This window comes from Artemia franciscana, unplaced genomic scaffold, assembly GCF_032884065.1.
Source record: "Artemia franciscana unplaced genomic scaffold, ASM3288406v1 PGA_scaffold_330, whole genome shotgun sequence".
NCBI lineage: Eukaryota > Metazoa > Arthropoda > Branchiopoda > Anostraca > Artemiidae > Artemia > Artemia franciscana.
The window spans coordinates 350158-356192 of record NW_027062669.1 but is presented as its reverse complement, the minus strand read 5'-3'; positions in this window follow the sequence as shown (position 1 = coordinate 356192).

Sequence of the window (6035 nt, the reverse complement as noted above, 5' to 3'; positions counted from 1 at the left end):
ATGACATTTGTGTCGATTGAATTGGATTTTGACCGTTGAAACTAGTAGAAGGAGACGTCCGCGCAAAACAAACGACATTAAGTATTGCGCAAAATATGAAAGATAAACATTATAATTTCAGCCGGGCGAAAACAAAGCTCCAAGTAGTACTTGCCAACGTTACCCTTCCCTGAAATTTTCTGCTGCCGCTAATGATGCCCTGCCCTACTTTCTCACCAGTGCGCCAGGAGGCAAGTGAATGTAATCTTAACTTTTAGATTTAAGCTTTTTAGTGTGTGGAGTACTTTCACCACCAATTGTCAAAGTTGTAGATAAAAAGGAATCCAGGGAATTGAGAAGGATTAGAGATTAATAGCTAGCCCCTCCCCTCTTATTCGGAGTAAGTTATATATTATTTTAAGGTTGACTGACAGCTTTATAAGCAAAGTTTATATTAACTGTTTAATATATGAAAGTATATACATCTTAAGGAACGACTTGTAACTATTTTTATAAGAATTCGCGACATTGCTAGATAATACGTTTGTCTCATCTGACTTCATTGCGCATACCGTTCAGGTGTATCAGTTGGATCAGATCATTTTTCTTCAGTTTGTACAGTTATGCCTATATTACAACATAAAAAAAAAACTTGAGGAACATAACTTTCAGAAATTTTTTTGTCCAACTTGTGACATGTGCTTCCCTGTCCTAAAAACCGGGAAGGGAAAGCGGCTCTGCTGTCGAGTAGGCCATGGGTTACTGATTAAACTTTTAAAAGGATACAGGAGGAGACGATCTTTCTTAAAAGCATACCTAAACTGTGAGTCGGATCACAGCTGAAATGTTTTAGAACAGACAAATTATGCATGTAGAATGACAAAGAAATAATATTATTCTGAGGAATACGAACTTCTTAAAGTTAATTATGCTCTGGTGCATCCTTTTTAAGATTCTTTTAGGTGTATTAGTGATGATCCCTCGGAGCAGTGGCTCTAAACTTTATCTAAACTCTAACACACTGTACCCTATTTTAACCGCAAAACAGTTTGGGCACCCCTTTTAAGCTACCGGTGCTAAGTAAACTATTGCTAAAATATAAAAAATGCCGGTTCTAAAGTTAAAGGGTTGTTTTATTTTTTTTTTGTTGGTCGGCCACATACCCCCTAAATTTTTACGTACCCCCAAGTGGTACGCGTATCACCATTTGAGAATCACTGATTTGGACAATCATTTTCCTGAAGCATATTGCAGACTCTAAGTGGGACCAAGAGGAAAGTTAAGCCTAGGAATTTCTGCAGCGTTCCAGAGTTCCACGAAGCAAAGCTTGACCCTCCGTCCCTAGATAGCAGAGGAAATCCAACAGCACATCTAAACGTAGTGAAGGAGTTTAAACATCGTTAAGCTTCCCACCGAAGTGGCTGATGGCTAAGGCACTGCAAGGGTGACCTGAAGGAGTGGTGACCCCTCCCCAGGAAATATTAGCCTAGTTAACGACAGAGCATTTGCACTTGGTTCTGATTATCGATACAAAACTATTTTTAGTTTGATCTGTTTTGGTGGGTGTTTTCGGGCTAAAAAACCCGTCCCTAGCTAATTTATCTTCTATTGGGTTGCCTTCAAGAAGTAGATTAACAGGAATTTTAGCATTTTGTAAGCATAAATATGTGATGAGTCGGAGGTAAAAGCTTTGAGATTGCCTTTGCAGGATTTTGACTCTTGTTGATAGAAGAGTATCACCAAGTGCTGAAAATCATGTTGTGATCAAGATGAGGAAAAGATTATGCAAAGCCTCCATTGTATTGGAGGTCCCAGGGACTTCTTACAGTACGGTTCAAAGCCGGCTTAAGCGCTTCTGTGAAGATTTGAGAAGATGTCTTAGTCCCTGTCCTTCACTGGTTCTGGGACCATTGCTTTTTTCTGACAAAAAAATAATTCCAATGAATTAGAAGATTTACAATTACAACTTGAAATGTTAAAAAATAACTATAATACCCACATTTTGACTGACGAATATAAACGTTTCGAACTGGATTTATTAGAAGTTTTAAAAATTTATATTTTATGGATAGGAAAGATGAAATTAGATGATATAGAATCTATTTACTCAGGCAAGGGGGATGGGTACAGGGAGACACGGACAAGGAGTAGGGCTCACAATGAATAAGGAGGCAAGTAAGTCTTTTTTGAGTTAGGAAAGAGTTAGCAAAAAAAATACTAGTCACTCATTTTATGACTAAAAAGTGCAGGGCATCAACCATAGTAGTAAATACCCATATAGAACCAACTTACAGAAATAGTAACAACTCAGGCGAAAATTACTTACATCTATAGAAGCAAATAGACAGGTTTTCAGGTAGAAATGTGTTTTTTTTATTAGAAGATTTTAACGCCCAGGTAGGTAAAAATTGGCATAAATTGTATCCTAACCTAGGTAACTTTGGCGTGAAAAAAAAGTAATGCTACACCCAGTTGCAATTCTGCCGGTAAATTATAGCCAATGCAGTATTTAGTCACGAAATAGGCCATAAATTAACAGAGTATTGACATGATGGTAGGACACCTAGCCTTATTGATTTTGTTATTGTAAACCAAAGACTGACAGGGTCCATACAAGATATTAGGGTATATATGAGTGCTGTTATTGATGTTGAAAGTAAACAGAGGCGCCATTTGGGCCAAATCTTGGGGTGGGCATGAACTCCATCTTGCCCCCCCCCCCCAACTCGCTTCGGGTCGCGTAAGAAAAAAAGTTTTTCTCGGGTTTTGGCAGCACATCGATCGAATATTCTAAGTAAAAACGCATTTTCAGCACTCGTGTGTGGCTTGGGAATGTACTGTAACCAAATGTGGAAATCAGCCACACTGACCTCTAAGATTAATTATAACATCGAAGATCACAATCAACGAGGTTAAGTGATTAAACTGAAAGTGGAAAATTCAACCAGATTACAGGCTGGCCTTCCTCAGTGAGACACTTTCTTATTTAAGTAAACAATACGTCGGTGAAAGTAATCTTCATTAACATGCTGAGGGTTGTAACCAAAATCTCGGTTTTCCTTCAGCAGAAATCGTTCAGATCAAATATATTTACAAAAAGGAAAAACATAACAAGAGAAAAAATATTACAACACTCAAGGTAACAAGGGGAACCGCCGAGGTTTCATCTTTGCAAAATCGTCAACAAACTGGTCGTAGTCCAATTTTTTACTAAATCCTTCACTGCAAACATCAAAAGGAGGTTACTGAGATTATCGTCTCCTGTTGTAGACCGCAGGTAGTTTTTCACTACTTCTAGGCTAGAAAACAAACGCTCATTGCTCGCTGTTGTCGCAGGAGGTGTGACAGCAATACGAAGTACTTTGATTACTTCTGAGTAAGCCACTGGTAATGCCTGAAGATGGTCGACAACGTCTAGGAAGTTTTCCGGCTTTTTCTCCTCATCCAGCAAGAAAGGCTTGGCAATACGAGCTTGAGATTCGAGAAGAATGTCGTCGATATCCAGCTCGCCATAAAGAGCAGAAAAACGCTTGAGCAACTCTGTGTCCATAAACTTGGTCGAGCTTGGATCCAAGGCTTTGAGTGTGCTCAGCACTGGTGAGTTATCTGTGAACCTTCTGTCAAACTCTGCTAGTAGACGGTCGAAAGTCTCGGAGTACTCTCGCTTCATTTCATCCGCCAAAGTAGTAGTCCGATTTCCAAATTGGATGAAGCTCTTTCCTAGGATCGAAGTTGTCAAAAATTGTTTCCGATGCTTGGGGATCTTTTGAGTTCTAACGCTAATGTCTATTAATACCTTTATATTTACCTATCTAAAAACTTAATAGGCTTAATGATGTAAAGTCTTCTACTTCTCTCTGTGCTCTCGTCCTTAGAATCTTATGGTAGCGTTGGCCTACAATCTGGGGTTCGACCGGTAGAGGATGTCAAGCGTCTCTAACTTTCATAAGGTTTATACCTTTATTACGCTCTTTGGTTAATAGGCGTGCAGCGATTTCAAATCAACTGGACAGAATGGATTATGTTGGGCATAATGAATTATTATGGCCAGCAAAGGGCCCTTTGTGGTGGAAGCTTAGGCCACCTGGAAAATCTGGGGTGGGCATTAGCCCACTCCTGACCCCCCCCCCCCCCCCAAATGGCACCTCTGCTGATACACAAGAACTGTTTATTTAGAATAAGCTTTTTTTTCAAATTCAAAAACACTTTAGCGTAATGAGCAAGATACTGAGGAGGAGGCAACCTCCTCATATATGTAATAATTTATGTTTGTTTTAAGTTTTATTATTGCTCTTTACTTTCAGTTGAAAAAACTTGTTTTTTTTATTTAATTTCTGAGTTTTCTTATTAATGCTAGGAAATTCAGCTCCCCCACCTATAGAAAATCATTTCCCCACGAGAGCTCCTCCAGGGAATGATCATCCCACGTAAGCATCCCCAATATAAAATGCCTCCCGCCAAACAAAATCTTTATTCTTCACAATAGCCTATAAATGTGCAAAGTTCATAACTTGTAACCCTTCTCCCAGGGGCGGTGGGGAGGTAAAGTCAGCCTCAAAGACAGAGCTATCAAATCATTTGACCATGCTGAAGTAAATAACTATCTTAAGATTTTGATCGGAAAATTTTGAGTAAAACGGGAGGGGGTAGCTGCCCTACAATATTTTTGGTGACCTCTCCCGATCATCTAAAAACACCAGTTCGAAAGATCAACAATGAAAAAAAAACTCGCTTCCATGATAATGCTTCTGGCAAAAAAAAACTAAATTCTATATCTTTGTATATAGGAGCTTAAAACCTTTAAAGTACGGTTCACTGATATTCTAAATTTCATGGTGTAACTTTCACTAAGATCACTTAAATTATTCGGGTTGTTTTCCCCTCTTTTCAAAATACAGGCAAATTTTCTCAGGCTCGTAACTTTTGGTGGGTAATATTAAGCTTCATGAATTTTGAACAAGCATCAAAATTCGAATCTTTTAATGTCTATATTATTATAAAGATTCTGTTTCTTTCAGTTTCGGTTACTTTTAAGCTACATCGCTCCTTACTTACAGTTGCAGTTCGTTACCAGGAATTGTTTGAAACGACGAAATATTTCTAAGCTGCTTCTAAACTTCATTTGACTGAGTTGATTCATTTGGTACTTCAACTAGTTATATACTGAATTTTGTAGTCGTGTACAAGGCATATGGAGAGGGAGGGGGAATACTCCATTTGTCGTTTTATTCGTAGGAGGGGGTGAAACCTAGAAATCGACTTTCAAGCTTAAATTTTCTGACATTCTGTGTGAGATGCTTCCAATCAATATAAATTATTACGTATATGAGGGGGTTCGTCCCTTTGTTAATACCTCTCTCTTTGCGCTAAAGTTCAAATTCTTTAAGAATGACCCTGAATCACAATGGTCGTTTAATTAGAATAGATAGCTCTTTTGAAAGTACTTAAAAAACTTGAGCGTAAAGAGTGAGGTATTGACGAGGGGGTGAACCCCTCATATACCTAAAGACTTCTGTTCGTTTTAAGTTTTAATGTTGCTCCTTATTTTCAGTCAAAAAAAGTGTATTTAAAAAAATTTAATTTCTGATCGTTTTTTAAATAATACTAGGATACGCCCCCTTCATGGTAAATTCTCTTTCCTAGGAAAAATTCCTCAATGGAAATATCTTCCCACTTGAAACCACTACAGTAGGATTCTCTGATACGCTGAATCTGATGTCGTGATTTTGATTCTATGAATTTTGGGGGCGTGTTGCCCATGACAAATTCCTCCATGGAAATTTCCTCCCACGTGAAACTACCACGGTAGGGTTCTCTGATACGCTGAATCTGATGTCGTGATTTTGATTCTATGACCTTTAAGGGATGCTTTCCCCCCTTTTCAAAAATAAGGCAAATTTTCTGAGGCAAAGTTACATATTTGAAATCAGCATAAAAATCCGATTCTTTGATTTATGTATTGGTATTAAAATTCCCTTTTTAGAGTTTTGGTTACTACTGAGCCGGGTCACTCAATACGTTACCACGAACTGTTTGATTCAACTCAAAACAAATTA